Here is a 22,442-nt window from a genome sequence, read left to right as displayed (position 1 = left end):
AAGTCCATGTATTCATTACAACCCAGCAGTGTCCATGACTGTACATCATCAACAATTTTTCCTAAGTACCCATGTCATTCAGTCGATATTCAAAGAACTCTTATAGATGTATCTGCTTGTTGTTTTTTAAAAAAGTTGTAGGCAAAATTTCAAAACCTTGTGAAATGCTTCAAACCAAGAATCCTAGAGCAGAAACAAAGAAACATCTTGCTTTCGAAAGTGTCAGTGTATGGCAGAGGAAAGCTTGGGCAAAACGCCTTTGTAAGCATGTCCAGCAAATATTTGAGCCATTGACCGCGTTCTGTAGTACATTATACATAGATTTTTCATTACAGATAATGCATAACATAATGATTTCAGTTTTACAACTACTATGGTGTGCTATATGAATGCAATGCAAAGCGTTGCTTTTATGTTTATATAGGTACCTCGTACATTAGGAGAGCATTAGTATAAAGTTATTTCAAATCAGTGTCAGAACTTTTATTTCTATTCGACTAACAATAACATACATTGATTGATAAGTCAGGCACTTAGATTATTTGTTCCAATATATGATATTGAGCCAAACTCCTTACCATTAAAAATAATCAACACTCCTCTCCGAAGACTAAGAATATTCCATTCGCGATAAAAGCTGAGGCTGTAAAGGGATACTCACCACATATGACAAAACATGGGACAGCACACACCCCATAATATAAATAAATATATAAAGGGTGGTCCAAAAGCATGGAGACATCCGAGTAAAAGTTGAATGATGTACTGTTCAGCAAAACTAACACTGTAGGTTTGTAATAGTTGTGGGGGAAAATGTTATAGGGAATATGACGATGACGGCTCCCATCTTGAATTCCACCTCAAAATTTTAAATGAAAATCACAGCTTGATACACTCCAATTTAATAGGAGATTTTCTCCCGAGTTCAATTTCATGCCTATCGTTGCTCCAGCACCAACCGTGATAAAGTTATTAACGTTTCTTTATTGTTGTCACTACCAAACAAGGCTACTCATGATCCCAAGGGCACTGACGTTTAAATTATGTGTTCAATGTGCTGAACACCCCGATTAACTGTTATAGCACGTCTCGATACCCATTCGTGCAAAACTCTACTTAAAGTATCTGCAGTAAAGCTGACACATGCGTCAATGATTCGTTGCTTAAGATGTTCCATATCACGAATTATCACTTAATGCACGATGGCCTTGACAGGATCCCACAGATAGAAATCTAGCAGAGTGAGGTCTGGGGAAGGGGATGGCCACTCAACAGCACATCGCAGACTAGTCCAAGTGTTGGGAAACTGTACATCCAGTTATTGACGAACACAATTGCCGTAATGAGTAGCAGCGCCGTCGTGCTGGTAAAAACAGGGAATTGCCCATCCTCAGACAACAGAGATGGCAAGATATCCTATTCCAGCATTCAACGATACTCCACCGCCGTTAAGGTTACTTGAACATCATATCAATGCGGGTTAGAGGACAGCGGGGTTGTTTCTGACGGGAGCTGGTATAAAGGATTGGAAGTTAGAAAGTACATATGAGGCTTGTTGTGACAAAAGTAAGGGGTAGGTTGTGACAAGGGTTAGAAGTGAAAAAGTGCATATGGGGCTTGTTGTGATGAAAGTAAGGGGTAGGTTGTAACAGCTGTCAAATGACAGATACTTAAGTGAAAACAGAAAAGTACTTAAAATGATCAAAGTTGATGATGATTGTTTTTGACTTGTGTGTACTGAACCATTTTCCAATTCTAAATATCGAGAGAAGTGGGTCCAGTCCTTCAGTGTAAACAATAGGTACGTGATGCATGTTCTGAGGGAAAACCTGTTTATTTCCGTCAAAATTGTGACTCGGATGATAATACATAAAGCATGTTGAATTTCACAATTCATTATATCATGGTATAATTATGTTGTTAACGATTATTACCCTTTATATATTTGACTAGACCCACACCATATTTTTCCTGACGTGGTGTTAGAGGTATCACTTTATTAATAATTAGAAAATCAGTTGGCGAGGCAACTTTTTCATCCTAACGGTGTAACTAAAGTAGTTGTATTGACTGTATTATAAACCCAAGAAAGGAAGAGCCCCCCTCAAGCAGATTTGCTTACACTTAAAACAAGCTCAACATGAGCATATGAGCTTTTTGCTCTAGTGTGGAACCCTGCCTAATCTAAGATTTTTGTAAAAAAGCCCTCATGGATTCCATGAGAAAGGAAGAGCCCCCTCAGATTGATGTGCCTATACTTACAAAAAGGCACTTCTGTGAGATTGTTGTCCATAAACTTGTCAAAAATATGCTCTTCTTGATGGCCACACTTAAAACTAGGCCACGACACACATACACACCTACACACACCCACACCCACCCACACACACCCACATATTTACTTCCGGTCCACTTCCGGTTTACTTCCGGTCCACTTCCGGTCCACTTCCGGTCTACTTCCGGTCCACTTCCGGTCCACTTCCGGTCTACTTCCGGTTTGCCGCAGAGCTCCTCTAGAATTGCTCCGTGACTCTCTCATTTCTTACATCATAAACATATGATTTTTCTCCTATGAGAATAACACTACATATGGTGTCATCAGGCAATGCCTCATGGAATTCACAGATAATTTTAATATTTGTTCTGTCATTCACCACAACTTGTTTTCTTTTTGAAGCATTGATTACAAACATGGGTCTCTGTGCTTTGAATTCATCTGGTGTGTAGTACATGTCAGTATTGCCAGTAGTGACCCTCTTGAAAGCCGAAAATGCCTCATATAATTTGAGGAAATCATTCTTGGACATGTCTAAATTGTAATTTTCTCTAGGAAATACCTCATTTCTGCCATTTTTAAGATATATGTTCTTGATGTTGCAGTTATCAAATTTGCTTGAATTTTTTTCCTGATTATTGTGTCTTCCAGTCTGAAACAATACCACTACAAAATCAGGCATGTCATATTGTATGCTGGAGAATGAATTTGTGGCATCAAACTCATAATATGTACCAGTTGCGGGCTTCTGTACACATTGATATGTATAAAATTGCAGAGAAATTTGTGGATTTTTTATTATATCAGCTTTGTATTTAAGAGCATAACTGGCTTCATACTCAACAACAGGGATTCTTAACTCCATAGTCTGAATAATGCATTTGCCTGCATCAGGTAGGGTATCAGGCAGAGCTTCTCCTGTGGGGTTTATTGCACTGTACCTCATCAAGGCATTATTATCATTTGCAGCTCTTCTAAATGTAATTCTTAACCCACCCTTCCACATAATTTCTTTGTAATCTGAGAAGAATCCTGGCAATAGGCGCATCGGGAACAGCACTGTGTGGTTCTTAGATAATATCTTATCACCAGCCTCGAATCCTCCTATTTTGTAGTAAGAAGCCTCGGTTTTGGATAATTTTAATGTGGCCAAAGCTGTGGAGGTAATGCCGGGATAATCCACTCTGTTTATAACAACGCCATGCTTTCTGATCTCAATTTCAGAGAAGAGATGAGGCACAAAATTGTCTACAAGTCTTATATTTGAATTTGCCGGATAATCTGTACCATCGAGCTTTACAACATCAAATTTGATGTATAGATCTGCTCTGTGGGGGTGTATAAAGCCATCCCCTACATCAAGATCAACCTCAATTTCTGTGTTGGGTTGATTTAAATTTGCAAATGTCCTCCTGTTTGGAGGGAATGATTGTAGCTCATAACTCTCAATATTTTCCATTGTATGTATTTTTATTTAAATGTTAATCTCTATGATTGCAGTTGTTGTGGCTCCAGCAAAATCAACTAATTCTTCTTTTTCATTAGTGACCATCAATTCAATATAATCTATTCTATTATGGCACACAGGAAAATATAATGTTGGGGATGGATTGTAGATGATGGGCTCCATAAATTCAGAATTAGGTTTGAATGTTGCAATGATGCCAGTTTGTTTGTGAGAGCCTATGCCATTTGATTTGGTGATCATACCCTCAGCTACATTACAGTGAATATTCAGAGTCTCTATGGCTAAGAATTTGGGTATATTCATAGCAGTGTGTTTGATGCCTGCTTCAAGTTTTGTGTTGTTCTCAAAGCCCAACAGCTCTCCTATTGTACCCAGATCCACTGTTTCTGTAGCAGATACAATCTCTACTCTGTGAGTGACAGAATTTTGACTTAACACTATACCTCTGGGTAATTGAGCATTTAGAGTGGATAGATTATATTGCCCTGGAGTGATGACAATTTTTTCATCCCCTACTGCAATTGTATTGTTGTGGTGTGTAATATTGGGGATCAGGTACATGCCATAAAATGCTCTGAGAGCTATTGTTTTGGGATACACTATATCATCATGCAATTTCAGTTTCAATATTGAATTTTGGCTGGTGAGATGGAATACCCCCATGATGTTTCAGATACCACAAGGCTTTTTGAAAATCTTCAATTGATGGTTTATTTATTTGAGACATGTATCTAAGAACAGATAAACACAAATGTCCGCAATTAACATCTTTGAAGTTTTGAACACGTGCATTATTGTAATAAAGATTAGCTGATTTTAGATATTTTACTAAATTTTCAGGTGGAACACCTCCAAATGAATCAAACACAAATGCCTCATTTTTTAAATATTTAAGATAACAAATCCAGTGAGTGCCCTGATTTTTGTACTCATCCAAATTAACAATGCCACACTCTTTGTTGAGTGGTTGTTCTGGTAGAGAATCAGACATGTACACACCTCTAAAATGTTTGATGCCCAGTGGCTTGATTAAAGCTTCAATATCTTGGTTTGTAAGCGGCTCTTGTTTTTTTTAAACTTATTCATGGCTCTCTTAACACCTTTGCCTTTTTTCTCCATTGCCAGGTTATGGCGCTTCTGCTCATCTAATTCTGCCCTATTTTTCTTGGCATCTATTACTGTTTTTGCTATTGCAGCCGATCCCCCCGCCAAGCTCCCAACAGCCCCGAGAGCAGCTAAGATGGCAGGGATGGTAAATATAAATCCCCCCACATGTGATTTTTTTCTTGATTGCTGTAATTTTTTTAATTGGGGGGTACTAAGCAACAATTTCATACCATGTCCCTTGGCAATACAAGAATTTTTTTTCTTGCGCTGCTTTTTGGTCAAAAGACTGTCAATAGTTTTAAGAGATTTGAGACCTGCATAAGGTACTTGATACATAACACCCTTGGCCTTCATTGTAGGTTTATTATATACATATTCACAGCCCCCACCCCAGTTTTTGTTTGGTGCTCATAGCTATGGTGGTTCCCAATGCTGCTATTTTTTCACTTAAAGAAGCATCTTTGCTTACAAATCTGCCAAATGCAGCCTCTTCTAATTTCTTGTCTGCAACATGTCTCTTGTCAAGATCAGAATGTGTGTTGTATGCTATGTCATGGTCTCTACAAGCAGCATCTAAGGGATTAACACCAGGATCACCTCTGTTTAATCTATGATCCAATTTTGTGCCTGGACCACAATACTGATAGCCTGGAATATGTAGTTCAAATGGCAACTTGTTTATAATGTCATTAACAAGGCCCCGACCCTCAGAAACATTCCAAAATTTAGGTGGTAGAGTGTTAATAATTTTTATGAGATATCCAATCCCCTTAGGATCATTCACTATAAAATTAGACAATTTTGTGCTTATCATGTCCATAATTCCAACCTTTTCATTGTAAAAATTGTGGTTCCCAGCATTTTCCTCCCCAGCTATCACCAACAGCCTATCTACAAGTTTCCTGACATCATCAACCCACACAAATTCTTTGGGCAGGGTGTTGTATTGTTTGATTCCACTGCCAGTCTTGATTTGTGACCATATGGGCTTGATTAAATTGTTGTATTTTGCTCCACTGCTCGACTTGACTCTTTTTTGTGTGGGATCATTGTTCTGGTATAGAGCATCTGATTTTATTAATATTTCTTTGTAATCCTCATAATCTTGATCTGTATAGCTGCCAGGCCTTTTCCTAGTCATCAGTTCCCATAATCCAGGTGTGCCGGTGTACTTAACAAAAGCACCTTTTTCTCCAAGTCGAGATTCTGAATATACAATTATATCATCTCCCATAAATGTTACTCTGAAGTTGCCAATTCTATGAATAATGCTGCCATCAAGCTCTGTGTCAGCATATAAGCCAAACACTTCATCTTTATTGTCTTTAGGTGTTGTTAAATATTTTTGAGCAAGAAGACCCAATTCAATAGGATCCTGACTAGCTTCAATTCTTCTAGGAGGACTAGGTGTATGAATACTTGAAAGTGGGGTGAATGGATAATCTAATATGTTCCTTGCAGCTACAGGTACAAGCTCTGTGAGCAAATTTTGATTCTGCTCTGTAACAGTTTTGATATTCTTACCTAAATTATTAATAGCATCAATTACGGGCTGTTCTGTTTGTTTGTGTTTTTCATAAATTCCACGGTTCTCTGATTTCCATCCCTTAAATCTTTTTACAAGATAATCTCTTAATTTAAGATCATCAATGATTGGCCTTTTCATGTTTATTTATATACGTCTCAACGTCTAGAAAATGTTTCAACGTCTAGAAAATTGTTGATTTTATTTCTGTATTTGCCACTGTTAGGTGTTCTTGTCATATCAATTGTGACAAACCCATAACTGTCCTGGTTCCAGCACTTGCTGCAAAATTTGGAAAAATCATTGTAGCTCAAGTCCCCACCTACATATTCATCATGTATGTGTTTGAGGTTGGTATGATCTTGATGAAACACACATATAAAATTGCTGTTGTCTCGGATCAGTTGCTTGGGTATTTTTGAAAAAGTCTGTGCCAGGTAGAAGCAATCAATGTTTTTGTGCCGGCCCTGTGTAAAGAAATTCCTAACCTTGTTTTGATTATCCAGTATAACATCATCAAACACAACAACAGAATTATCGAGACATTCATCAAGTGGCTTAACATCTGGTTCAAAAGTGGCAATATCCAATCCATCATATAGCTTCATCAGCTGCTGATATTTTAATTGTTCCAAGCTCTTAGAGAAGATATACAAGTGCCTGTTTTTCCAGTCTAACCAGTTGGGTGCCAATAAAAAATTATCAACTAATAGTGTAGTTTTACCACAAGCAGATGGCCCAACAATAAGACACCTAATATTATCAGGTAGCAATTTGCCATTTCTCTTATTCTGTTGTTCAGGTTCTGGGAGCCTTTTTATAACATCCCAGGTGTTCATATTATTATTTTGTTTGCATCGATCCAGCTGTGTTCTGGGAGTCCTAGCCATTTGACAAATAACTTGTTGCCTTTTCTGCGAATGATTTTTTCTATGAGATATGTGTCAGGCTGTTTAGTTTTGCTGAGCTCTTGTTCATAGAACCTGCCTTTGAGAATTTCTCCTCGGTGATCTTTTATTATATATGTGTTAAGGGTCCCAGGTTTAACCTGAACCACTGTAAATAATTCTGTGCTCCAGTTTCTTGTAAAGCCTCTCTTGAATAAGTGCTTATATTTGCTTATTCTTACTTGATCCCCAATCTTGTATTTGGTTTTTCTTGTTGTTGGCTGATATCTAGGATAATAAACAGTGCTGATCAAGTTTTGCTCATCAGATGAGCTTATTACTTTAGAGGGTTTCATGTTGATTGTGGAATGGACCGAGTTGTTATATTTATGTAGAAGTTCTGGAAGAATATTAACCCATTTATAATTACCCTGCAGTGTAAATTGTTTATACATAAGATTTTTTAAGGTTCTGTTGAATCTCTCTACAATTGAGGCCTTGAGATCACTGTAACTCGAATAATGTTTTATTGACTGGCTTTTAATAAATTGTTGAAACACTGAATTATAAAATTCTTTGCCATTATCTGTTTGCAAATAGCGCGGGGATCTTCCACTCTGATTGATGATTGTTCTAAAAGCTTCTGTAACACATTTTCCAGTCTTGGATTTGAGTGGCACAGCCCAGGCAAATTTTGAAAATGTGTCTATAACAGTGAGTAGATACTTGTAGCCCTTGTTGATTTTGTCTAAGTTTTTCAACTGTCCACTTGCCATTTCAATCAAGTCGCTTTGCCATAAATCATCTATGCCCTTTGTGACTACTGGGAGTCTCTTAAAATTATGTCGGGCTTGTCTGTGTAATTCATCAACAATAATTTTTCTAGACATAATATGTAAACAAGAATATTGCAACTATGGGGTGTTCAGCAGCTGAGACTGCAGGATTTTCTAAATATAATTTGTCCCCTATATGTATTTTAAATTCCAAAGTGCCATCATCTTCAGTATAGGCTGTTTCTAATGTATTGGGATCTGTAAAATCCTCCAATTCCACACTGCTGATTTTTACTTTGTTATCAGCATTTGTTATTGATAATGTAGGGTAGTGGTGTGCCTGTGGTTGAAGCCAATATTTGATCTTGATTGGTCTCAATGTGCCCCCAACAAAAAATTGGTAATAAAATTGTGCAGGGGACAGCATATATATTTTGCCACCTGGTGTAAATGGAGAATCATATTCTTTGTTGGGGATGCTGTACAATTCAAGAATTACTGAATGTTTAGGATTTTCAATTATGCCTGTTATTTCCTTTTCTGCTGTGAGCAATCTGCTTGTTACAGATTCAAGATGCTCATTGATAGTCCTAACAATCTCATCGTGCCCAGGCTTGATTCTTATGTCCACAGCAAGTTTTTTGTATTGTTGCACAATTTCTTGTAGCTGGGTGGCAAAAACAGACAGAGCATTTGCTTGATTGGATTCCATGGTCCCTAGCTGTTGCTTGATATTAGCTACAATTTGTTGCAAATTTTCAACAATTGCCAATTTTGAATTTTGAGCAGTAAGATCATGGACCTGTCTTCTGATATCCTCAAACAGAGCATGCAGTTCATTAATATGTTGATTGGTTGGAAGAGTGGCCACTGTCTGTGTGAGATGTTTGATCTCTGCTTGGATATTCTTGATATCTTCTGATTTCAATATGCGATTCACTGCCCTCTTTATATTTTTAAGTTCCTGTGATGTAGGAAGATTTGATACTGTATTTTGCAAAGATTCAAGTGCCAATTTCACATCATTTAATTCAGAAGCATCAACCACACCACGCATAGCATCTTGAAGCAGGGCTATATCTGCCTGAGAGGGTGTTGATTGTTGTAAAATTTCAAGCTTTGTTTGGATATCATCTATCAAGTGATGAAAATGAGATAGCTCAGATTCAGTGTTGAGGTTTTCAAGCTTTGTGATTTGGTGCTGGACACTAACAAGGGTATCTACAATACCGGGCAGGCGAGATTCTAGTACATTTGCCAAATCACTTTGCACTGCTGCTATTGTACCTTCAAGATGGGTTATGGAACTTTGAATTTTTCCAAAATCTTCATATGTTTCAAGTTGCAGCTTAATATTTGCCACACTCCGAGTTATTGCATTTAAAGCATCAGAAGATGGCAAATTGTTCATAAAATTTTCAAGTGTCTCAATTTTTTCTTTAACCTCGGCTATGGCATTGTTCAGAGGATCCAGATTAGGTATTTGGAGTGACTGAATCTGTTCCTTTAGAGTAGAAATCACGAGATCAAAATCTTCTTGCGATTTTATGCTTTTGACAATTGTTTGGAGCTGTGTCTGGACATTATTTATCTGCTCTTCCAATTGCTGTTTCAATTGCTCAGAGTTGTTAGCCTGGGTCTTAAATTTGGCTTGAAGAGCTGCAACAGCTTCTTCTAAACTTTGAAAATTATCTAATGTCGCCAGATCAGTATATTTCTGAAGCAGTAATTTGAGTTCAGAATCAATTTTAAGAAGAGGGTCCATGCATTGTGATTGTAAATTTGTAATTTCTAATTGAAGACTGGCATTGAGTGTGGTTTGTAAAGCTTGTAAATCACTTCTTAATTTCTTGACTCTGACATCAAGCATCAGAATCTCATCACTGTGATCTTCATGTCTTGTATGGCCAAAAATATCATTAGGCATTTTTGTTTAGTAGTTATTTATTATAGAGTATCTAATTCTTAATTCTATAAAAAAGGGTATAAGCTTGTCATAAGATCCAGGGACTTCAATATATAAGCAGTCACCAGCAGAAACAGTATAAACAGTGCCAGAAACCATGTTTGAGTGCTTAATTCTGTAAATATTTCTCCCTACTGAAATTTTAACATCACCCTCAGGAGTTGTAATAAATTGCAATTGCCCACCTACAGGTAATTGGTAATGATTTAAATTATTGTTAAATATGTACAATATTTTGCCTGTTTCATCATCAACATCTGTAAATATGCTGTTCAGATGAATAATTAACACGCCACTCAGTTTAGACATTATATCAGGAGAGGGTTGTGGTGTTGGCAGGTCCATAATAGCCCGTTTTTTGAACCCAAATAAGTTCATAGGCATGTTTATTTATTTCAAATCATGCTCTGTGCTTGGGCATTGTTTGCCATTTTTCAAATCACAATGCCCCCATGGTAGAGTATGTATGCCACATGATAAAATGCATCTCTTATCATCACGTGGGTCCAGAGCCACTTTTCTTACAACATTTGAAGTCAATAAGTGATCCACACTCTGAATTCTGGATTCTGATGTTTTGATTAAGCTCTGGGATTTGAGGCAATTTTTGTAATCCTCAAATTGGAGCTCTTTTTCAACAGCTACTCTGCCAATGCCCTTGGCCTTTTTGACAACAGCATTACATGTTTTAAAACTATACATCTTGGCACTTAACCCAGCAAATTCCACAATAACATCACCAAGTGTCTCATCTTTTAACTTGCCAGGAACTTTTTTGTTGTGGGGTTGAATCCTTTTATGTTCACTGGTATCAAAATATTCGAGCAATTCAGGCTGTGACATATCTTGATAAACATCTTCTGTTTGAATATCAAGAATAAAACTATCCGTATCCATGTACATCAGTTTTACATTATCGCCATAAAAAGGTTTCAGCACATCATAATACAATATTAACATATGTAATTTGGACAATTCCAATATTGCAGCCCCTACATAAATAGGTTTATCAAACTTAATCTTTGTTTTTTTCATGTTGAAAAGAGCCATATCTTCATCATAAATTCTTCTGTAATTGAAATTAGGCTTTGCAACCAATTTTTTGCTCAGGCTGGGGTCAGTAATTATTTTAACATCGGTATGTTTTCTGACATTTTCAATTGTTTTGCCATATACAGAATTGACCATCAATTTAAACAAGCTCTTATCAAATTCGCTCTTTGCAGATGTTCGAAGCTCCGTGTTTGTATCAATATATGGTTTCAACCATCTTGAGTGCCTGAACCTCAAAACTTTTCTAAGTTTGGTCACTTGAACACCATGTTTCATCAGGAACTGGAGGTTTTTGTAATATATGACACAACCCTGTTTTGGCTCCAGAGTCATCATGAGCTTCTTCTGTTTAGAGCCAGGTGAGCACTGAACCTCGGGAATTGGGGGCAACTCAGAAAATTTGTTATGTAAATGATCTGGAAATATCAGATCAACCTCTAAGAACAGGCCATGTTCTCTGTCATCAAAACCCTGAAGATCCTCAATATTGAAATCTTCGACCCATTCAAGCCCTGCATATGGCAGTTTTTGCATCATGGCATGACCATAGAGGCTGTTGGCATCTACATATGCTATATAATTTGATGGCCGTGCTGGATCATAATCATGCATATATTTGTTATTTGCTCTGGCGTATCTCTGAGAACATTGCACCATACCTCCTCTTATACCTTGCTCCATAAACAGATACATATCTGGTTCTTGGATCAAATCCAATGGCATTTTGGTGTTTAAAAACATTGCAGACCATGCTAGGCCCGGGGCACTGTAAAAATACACTGGGTCCAGTCCATAATTTTGCATACAAGATTTTCTGAATGCCTGCAATATATCAGCTAAGAGGGTCACATCAAGTTTCAAATATGCCATGTGATAATCACGAAATGTCTGGCATTTTAAATTGTTCCACATCAATTGGGCATGGTGATAATCATCATCAGTAATTCCAGATCCTCTGATTTTGCTGTAAAACTCTTCTTGTGGTGGCAGAGAACACTCATCAAATTTAGAAAAATCTGTAACATAATCATATGGATATACACCTTTTCGCCTAATTAATTTCAGATCCAGATTTGGAAACAATGCACGTGTGATTTTGAATCGATCATCAGCTAATTGAGAGGTCAGTGTAGCCAGGCTAGCAGATAAAAATCTGTAAGAATCAAGAAATCTCATGTGCTAATAGATATATATTTCTCATCATTTTCAGCTAAAATATTTAAATTCTGTTTCTCAAACCCCTCGTACCTGATTAGATGATGGAAATCATAATTGGATGCTCCATGGCAAAATATGGGGACAAATCTTGGTCTCTGGATCTTAATATTACAGCTATTACACAGGGCCTGTTTATATCGACCATCTGTATGAGAATGGTGTTTCACCTTGATATTTGTATCTGAAAATTCACAATCACATAGTGGGCATTTTTCTGCATTGTTGAAATCTTCAATCTGTTTCTCTGTTAAGGGCAACATGGGCTTTGATTTTAATAAGATGTTAGATGCTATGTCACGGCACTCATTTTCTATTCTATGTGCAAATATTTTGATGGCATCTGGCCCCATGTATGAATCTATTTTGGTAACAACACCATCCTGTACAACCACATAACAAAAGCTGGAAGGTTCATGTAGCTGGTATGGTGTAATTGAAGATTCTTCAGGATCTGGGCTACAAAATACAAGAGATTTGAGGATCGATTCAAAATCACAGACAATATATGCTGGGTGTTCCAACAAGGCTTCAAACTTTTTGAATTTGCAATTTTCACTTGGATTGGGCATCACCATATGAACAGGTTTATGATTGCCACAGTATTTCAGATGCTCAATTAACCTGTTTTTGGCAATTTCTGCACTCTCTTTACGAACCCCATTCACCATTTTTTGACCATAAAATACACTTAAACATCTTCTACACAACTTGAATATTGTATTAGATTTGTCAAGTTGTGTTCTCACTAAAGCTTGAAGATTATGTATCAGAGTGTAATGATTTGTGCCATCTTCTTCAATTAAGAGCAAATCAATTTTAATAGCAAAATCATCATCAATTGTACTGATTCTGAGAGGTTCTATCGGGCAATTGCCAGTGGAACAAATAAATACATTAATAGATAATTGTTCACCATTGATATCTCGGGCCTTTTTTTCAAATTTATCAATATTCTGAACAGACATTGGATATTCTAAACCCTCCATTGCTTCATCAAAATTGTGTTCATATTGTTTATAATAAGTTATTCTCTCAGGATGCCTTAAAACTGGAAACAAAGCAGCTAAAATACACCACAAAAAGCATTTATCATCATTATTTTCAATATTAACCACGGCTCTTCTGTTTTTAATATTTGCAGGTAATAGCAGATATGTAGATCCTTGTAATGGACTGAATTCAGAAATATTAACATATAACTTGTGTGGAGAGCCGCATAGGCTCCATCCAGACTCTCTTGCTGCAAATTCAGAGTGCTTAATGTTCAATTGATCTATCAACCTGCTTATTATTCTGTCCGAATTTGCATTTGAATATACAGGTACAGTTTCTGTTATGTGGGGCTGTGTAAATTTTGTGCCATTTGACTTCTTATATTGTGTATACAATTTGAGGGACAGCTTATAAGAGCCATTTTGTGCATTTAGAATTGCCTGCAGATCAGGTTTTACACTGTTCAAGAAATTCTGAATACCACATCTTGGCTCTGATACGAACCGATAATCCCTAAGTTGGGCATTAAAACTGCTATGGATGGGTTCATAGCGTGGCTGCTTTGCTGCTCTGGCATTAAGAGGTACTTCATGCTTTCTTTTCAGACCAGATGTGGATGGTTGTGGGGGCAATGTTGATGACTGTACAGAACAAGTATTTTTATGTGTATATGTGAAGTATTGCATGTTATATTTTCTATGGCATTTGGGGCAAATTTTTGTGGGAGCTCTGCATTTGTCTGGGTTACAAATCTTTTGGTGTCTAGCCCAATTAGAGCTAAATATATTTTTATTGCATTGGTCACAATATTTTTGATTAGGCATTTTTGTTGTTGTTTATTATATACAATTTCTTGGGATTCAAATCAAAACTCTATACTGGATCAGTTGGGTTCAGCACTGTGTTTTGTATACCTAGTGTGTATACCTAGTGCATGTGTGTGTGTATGGCTATGAAATTTCTGTTGTTGTTTATTATATACAATTTCTTGGGATTCAATTCAAAACTCTATACTGGATCAGTTGGATTCAACACTGTGCTGTGTGTATGTGTGTGTGTGTGTGTGTGTGTGTGTGTGTGTGTGTGTGTGTGTGTGTGTGTGTGTGTGTGTGTGTGTGTGTTAATATTTTTGGCTTTGGTATTTATATAAAATTTCTTGGGGTTCAAATCAAATCTCTATGCTGGATCAGTTGGGTTCAGCAGTGTGATTTGTAATTCAATTTATACAAATCTGCAATTAAAAAAATATAAGCAGCACTGGAACAATACAACCTCACTCTTCAACAGCTCTTACAATACTGGCTGATATGCAATGCAAAATCTCTTTATATACCCTAAGCACGGACCGCATTGAAACAATAAGCCAATCAGAATATAACACATCATCAAATTACGTCATAAGCAACCAATCAGAAAACGACACATCTGAAACAATAAGCCAATCAGAATATAACACATAATCACATTACGTCATAAGCAACCAATCAGAAAACAACACGTATCTAATAATTTATTAGATGTTGCACAGCATGATGCAATACAGAAATAGGCCACAAGTAGACCGGAAGTAAATATGTGTGGGTGGGTGTGGGTGTGTGTGGGTGTGTATGTAGGTGGGTGTGGGTGTATATGAGGGTGGGTGTAGGTGTGTATGAGGGTGGGTATGGGTGTGTATGTGGGTGGGTGTGGGTGTGTATGTGGGTGGGTGTGGTCAAGGTCAAGGTCAATGTCGGGGTCAAGGTCAAGGTCGGGGTCAAGGTCGGGGTCAAGGTCAAGGTCAATATGTGTGTGTGTGTATATGTGTGTGTGTGTGAGTGTCTCACAAGTGGACCGGAAGTAGGCAAACCGGAAGTGGACCGGAAGTGGACCGGAAGTGGACCGGAAGTGGACCGGAAGTAGACCGGAAGTGGACCGGAAGTGGACCGGAAGTGGACCGGAAGTGGACCGGAAGTAGACCGGAAGTGGACCGGAAGTAAATATGTGGGTGTGTGTGGGTGGGTGTGGGTGTGTGTAGGTGTGTATGTGTGTCGTGGCCTAGTTTTAAGTGTGGCCATCAAGAAGAGCATATTTTTGACAAGTTTATGGACAACAATCTCACAGAAGTGCCTTTTTGTAAGTATAGGCACATCAATCTGAGGGGGCTCTTCCTTTCTCATGGAATCCATGAGGGCTTTTTTACAAAAATCTTAGATTAGGCAGGGTTCCACACTAGAGCAAAAAGCTCATATGCTCATGTTGAGCTTGTTTTAAGTGTAAGCAAATCTGCTTGAGGGGGGCTCTTCCTTTCTTGGGTTTATAATACAGTCAATACAACTACTAACTAATGATGCATATCACCATTGACATTATTTTTACTGCACAGTGATGATACACAATTTGTCTATACTATGTCATTCAGAAGTGCTAGATACTGTCACAACTTGCCCCCGGCTTGTCACAACTAGCCTCACACCGGACATGTTGTGACAAAACACTTATTCTTTATTCGCAAATGCTGTTCTTATGCTGTGACTTGAACAAATATTTTTAAAAAATCATGGTAATAGCTAAATGTATTACACTTGCATTTAAGATGAAAAAATTGTGAAAATAAAGAAAATGTTATTAAAAAAAAATCCTAATTTTGTCACAACGAACCCCGGTCTCCTCTACTGTTAGAACAATATCGGAACTTCTACGTGTCCACCTCTCCTGACACGTAAAGTTTGCCTCATCGGTGAAGAGCACTTCGAAGGCGAAATTGGGATTTTTGCGCATTTGCTGTATGGTCTATTCCGCAAATTCGACACGGCGATCAGGATCTTTTTCTGATATGTGGTGGATAAGTTGCAGCTTACAATGCTTCTACTTATGCACGCTCAAAATCCTCATAATAGACGTGCAGCGTCCTGGGCTACACGACGAGTGCTTCGTTTCGGACTCTTGCAGAATGCAGCCAATGCTGTGGATCATCACGATCTCAACGCGTTCTGCCTGTGTTCAAGACATGCTGTGTTACATCACTTGCAGCGAATAAACCAAACGAAGAAACGTTAGTAACTTCGTCACGCTTGGTGCTAGAGCAACAATAAGCATACCATTGAACTTATGAGAAAATTTGCTAATTATTTGAGGTGTCAGAACGTATAGTTTTTATTTAGAATTTTGAAGTTGAATTTAAGAAAGTGGTTTTCAAAATAACGGCCGTCATCGCCATATGCCCTACAACATTTCCCTCACCACTATTACAAACCTAAAGTGTTAGTTCGCTCATTCCACTTTTATTCGTGTCTCTCCATACTTTTGGACCACCCCGCACTACGTCTATAAATATATACATGTGTATTTTGCAGATTTGAGAACATTTTTCAAAAGTATGCATGATAGTACCATGATTGCTATTACAATCAACTAAAAACACAGTGTAAATTTGTTATATTGAGCAATGGATTTAGAAATCTTTAATCGTAAATGACATATCGAAATGTATGTACCAAAACGTAAACATATTTCCAATTTTATTAATAATGTGTTGCTAATACTGTATTACTTCGTTTCTGTTCATGCTACCACTCATGAGCGTATTTAAGGGGGGTTTGGTTCAATGGGTCCAACCCCCCTCCCCCGCCTTTTGGTTCAGTAAAATTACCAGATTACCTGTTCTATGCGCAGAGACTTGTTCGTAAAAAATATTCCGACTTATTTTGTTCTCATATATTACAAGCGTATAGAACGGGATACAGATGGGAAAGAAATTAATGCCACACATTAGACGGGACTGCAAAGCAAATGACTGCGATTTCCTGATAGTTTCGGAATTTTTCTGGAAAATACTAGGAAAACCCCCGACATTTTACAAATGCTATAATGCCACATGTAATTTCTGCCCGAAGCAGCTGCTTGTGACCTTATAGCGTGAATATTATAATTTCATTAGGAGTTCCCTATGTGGTTTTTTATCATTCAAGATTTAAGTATTCTTAAGATTCTCATTTTTTTTGAAAATTTGAGATTTCCCAGCTGTTTGATAACACGAAAGTCGAAAAACCATTTTCCAAACTCTAGATCGGAATGAGAAACTTGACCGTATTGGAGATTGTAACAGCATGTGGGTTAGCTTCTACTCTCTCTGGGTTGAGTGGATTTGGATTTAGAAAAAAAATAGTTGGTGAAGAATATGATGGTGCTGATGTAATGGGTGGTAGAATTAAGGGGATGAGATAGATAGATAATTTTAGAGAAGTGTCCAAAAACCAATTTTTGTACATTCTTCAACACAAATTTTAACACTGACTATTGCCCATTTTTGTGGAATTTCTGCGATATTGAGACTGTTGAATCAGTTATAATTTGTTCTCCTCAAGTCTTCGCAAAGGAGCAGCCCACCATGGTTAGCACATCGTGGGTCCGGGTTCGAGACCTTGAATGAGCATGGGCATTTGTGGGTGTCCATTCATCAATTTCATCATGTTATCACTCCTTACCGATCTTGGGAAATTAGCCAAAAGGGGCACAAAAAGCGAAGTAAAATATTGCAAATATATCAATCAATCTTCTCAATATAATTTGGTTGTTAAAAATGCAGTGCAAGAGAACTAGGGAAGTATTTTAAAATTTCCAAATTGTTTGACACAAAGATCGACAAAAACGGATCACTAGGGTGGCTTTTAAAATGGTATACACTAATAGTAGAAATTTTACTGCTGTCCATTTTTGGACCATTTTGTAGTAGAAATGAACCGAAGTTTCTCTGAACACAGTCAACACATTGAAAAATTGCAACAACTTATTCCAATATGAAATGGCCTTTTCCTCATTCATTGGAACAGTGCGTCAAAATGTTGGATGGCCTGGTTGATATTTTTTTACATTTTCAAATCTGAATGAAAAATGTGGCAAACAGTAATTTAAAAGACATGTTCAGGGTCTCCATTGTAGACAGTAGAAAATTGTGACAAGCTCTTGTACTCAAATAAGCAAAATTGTTGGTGATCTTGGCTACGCTGCCAGTTTCATCTTCAACACCCGACAGGATGTGTTTAACATTATGAAGGTTGCAATAATGTCCTCGCAATTCAACTGGAGATCCTCAACTAATGACACCTGCACTGTTAAGTGTACATACATACGAATATTAAAATAACGCCGATGATGTTATTTTCAATTTTGTAGCAAGGAGGAAAAGACTAATTCTAACATTGTAATTCTTTTTTACAGAGAAGCTGTAATTAGCTTTTTCAAAATCATTTTCTGCTCATTTGATGTAGAAAAGTTAGAAGTTCGTAGCCAGATCATACCTAAGGACGCTATGCGTCCCGGATTTTCCCGGAATGGTATCAGTTGTACCGGTGTTCCGAATAGTTTCTTCGGGATACACAAATGTCCTAGAATTGGATGGGAAAGAAGAAATGATTAAGACTATAGTTTCCTGAACATTTTTTATATTTAAATGCGTGAACGGAATTTTAAAATCTTCACTTTTACAAAACAATCTAACTCTACATTGAACCACTCCCTCTCCATAATACAAGAGTTAACGAGATACAGACGGTACTGCAAATATCTTTGACTTCACAATAGCGCCGCCTTCTGCTAGCAGTGCTGAATTTCAGTTACGATTCTCTTCCATTGTATAGTAACCTGCTTACTATAAAAGAGTCAGCGATTGGGTGCCTATCTGTTTAGGCCGCAGTTTACAAATAAAGTTCCCCACACAACGTGGGATGACAATGACAATTATGTTATATATACATACAACTTTATCGGGTTCAGCCCCCCACCAGCTACCTAACAAGCTACCGGTCAGTAGTGTGCCGGATTTTCGCTTCTGAAATATAGGAACCCTAATTGAACTAAAAGTTCAACTTGACCCGGAGCAATCCACCAAAAAATCTAAACTAAAACAATATCCTTTTCTTGCACTTTTAAGAACTCAAAATAAATCAATGGACTTTAGGTAAATTACACCCGGCCATGAGGGCCTATAAAGGGCGATAGACTGTAATGCAATATACTCAGCCTGTCCAGCCAGTGTCCAGTACGTCAGAAGTCTCTCGTAGTCGGCAAGGATCTGCCACGCTAAACTTCTCGCTCGACCAGCACAGAAGCCCAGCCAATGGCAGAACCTTCCAGAGTCACCTGTCTGTTGAGTCTCCATCCGTCATTCATGAGCAATATTACACTATGGGCTTACAAAACAACCTCTCCCCCAAAAATTACAATTTTCTAGCACATAGTGTACTACTAGTTACACATATCTTTTTAGAATTCACATTTCAAACATACTCTTCTTACATAACCAAGTTTCAAGCTTTAGAGCGAGGTTTCGTAATAGTTATAGGGGTTTGCGCATGTCATCCCTCCAACTCCATCGCCTGTAAATATTCAAAAAGAAAAAGAAAACAAACTGGTACCAGTACAAGTTTACAAACATAAACCATTCATTCTTACTATAATACAGTCAACCTACACCAAATCTACAATAATTTACATTTATATAATGGGAGAATCCTTAATTAACCTTACATAGTCAGAGATCTTGCCGATCCATGTATAAAATTATCTATTATTGCCTCTCCTGGGCTCCAAATATCTTTTCAATTTATGTACATGTACTTTGGAACATACCTTGTCATCATCAACTTTCTTAACCAGAACTGAATTCTCTGTTAGAAATTTACTTATGAAATATGGACCCTCGTACATATTAGAAAGTCTTTTAGTTATCTTGTCCTCTAAGGAAGATTTAATCTTAGTCCTAACTAATACTTTGTCATTGACTTGAAACGTTATGGGTGCATATCGCTTCTTATACAATTGTTTTCTCTTATCCCATTCCCTTTGCATATTTCTGATAGCAGTTTTCCATTTATCTTGCAAATTACCATCTGCTACATTAAAATCCATATCAGATAATTGCCATTGGACTTCCAATGGATCCCACAATTGTCTTCCTAAAAACAATTCCGACGGAGTATACTTCAATGTATGATGGTATGAACAATTTAAACTATACTGTATCTTTTTCAAACCTTCATGCCATTTAGTTTGATCTGCTGAATAATAACATCTCAAGGCAGTTTTCAAAGTACGTATGTATCTTTCACTTAAATTGGCCTGAGGATTGCCAACAGATAATCTAATATGCTGAATTCCATGGTTAAATAAATAACTGGTAAATGCATCTGATACAAAATATGACGCATTGTCTGATACAATCTCATAACAATAGCCATAAGTCATAAAAATATGATCTAATTTATCAATCAATACCCTTGAACTCAATTTCCTAATAGGCTCAAATATACAAAATTTTGAGGCTCCATCTACCAGAACAAAAATATATTTATAACCATTAGAGACAGGTAATGGTCCACAAATATCTATGTACAACCTTTTCATAGGAATTGTTACAATTTCAGACGTTAATATATTTTCAGGGGTTGTGTTTTGAAAGGGAGAATAAAATTCTTGGGATTTATTGTGTGTATTATTATTTATTCAAAATTACATGTTCTCTAAATAGAGTTTTAATTTTTTCTAGTGCCTCTTGTTGCCTAGAACCCCAATAAAATTTTATTTTGGGTGTTCGAATTTCATTTAAGGGAGCTACCACAGTAGAACACTTTAAATTTCTCGGCGAAGGGAGATTTTGAATAGCTTCAATTCTATCAGGATCCATTTCACAATTTCCTTGCCCCACAATAAATCCCAAGAATTTTATTCTCCTTTTCAAAAAACAACTTTTATTGGGGGAAATTGTTAACCCATATTCTCGTAATCTCTGCAATACTAGACGTAAATGTTCCAGATGTTCTTTCTCATTAGCACTATGAACAATTATGTCATCACAAAATAAATGTAAAAACCTTCCCTTATAATCATGAAAAACTTGGTTCATAACTCGTGACATGCAACTTGGCCCAATACTAATGCCAAAAGGAATGACCTTATATCTATACTGATTATTGGGAGTTACAAAGGCTGTTACATCTCTACTAGATTCATCCAAGTTTACCTGGTTGAACGCTCTTTTCAAATCAATAACAGAAAATACCTTCCCCTGACTCAATTGAGCCATAGTTTCTTCCATATTAGCCACTGGATGCGCATCATAGATTATTTTCTTATTCACTGCAGAATAATCACAAATAAGTCTTTTAGCCCCCCCTGAAGAAGGAATTACAAAGCAAGGTGCTGCGTACGGTGACGAAGATGCTTCAATAATGTTTTGTTCTAATAATTCAGTAATCACTCCATCTAGTTCCTGTTGTTTAGATGGTGGAACAAAATATGGACTCCGATGTACAGGAACATTATCATATAATTTCATTTTATACGAAAACTTTAAACGTCCTAGCTTAGAAGTAATAACATCAGAAAATTCACTTTTCAACTTACATAACTGTTGTTCAGTATCCTCTAATGCAAACTGTCCAAAAGATGCGCCAGAAAGATCTGGATTCGAGTCCACGTCTTCTCTCTTGCGGCCTCCACGAAGTCCTAGACTGGCTCCGAAAGGAATTCTCACCAATGTTTACATTTCTGACGAAGTTTTCCTGTTTTGCACCTGCTGTCTGCTGGAAAGCTGCATGTTGACCTTGGTCAGTTCTCGTGCGCTGATAAGACCGAGCTCCGACTCCTCGGCCTGTGCTGGCTGAACCCTGGGCAGGAGAACGTACAGGAAATGAAGGACGATCTTGTCTTTGTCTTTGACCTATATTCTGTAAAACACGAAAATTTTTGCATAAGCTTTCATTTAATAGGGATTTTCTCGTCACTTCCGGAAAAACCAACAATTTGTTCTAAATAGTTAATCACCATGTGGCACTGTTTCTGAAATCTCACACCAAGCACTAAGTCTAGAGGCATGTTTTTGCAGACATGAAAAGTTGTGGTCCACGATAAATTTCCAAGACCAACATTTAACGTAACTCCTTTATTAATATTCATAAGGTTGTTGTTACCAACTATCACTTGCATATCAAGATCCCATTCTCGAACAGTTCCCCATGTCTTTATTCGTTCTAAGAGACTTTCACTAATTAAACTATATGTTGACGCAGAATCTAAACATGCCAGTAAATTCAGATTATTGATTTTACAGTCAACAAACACAGCAGTCACATTAGTTTCACCACCTTGTCTGGGTCCTATGTCACTACGCGATCCTTGCAAAGCAAATTGAGCACCTCT

The sequence above is a fragment of the Lepisma saccharinum genome, chromosome 23, assembly GCF_977018435.1.
Source record: "Lepisma saccharinum chromosome 23, izLepSacc3.1, whole genome shotgun sequence".
Lineage (NCBI taxonomy): Eukaryota > Metazoa > Arthropoda > Insecta > Zygentoma > Lepismatidae > Lepisma > Lepisma saccharinum.
The sequence above is the reverse complement of the archived record's forward strand: the minus strand, read 5'-3'. Positions refer to the sequence as shown.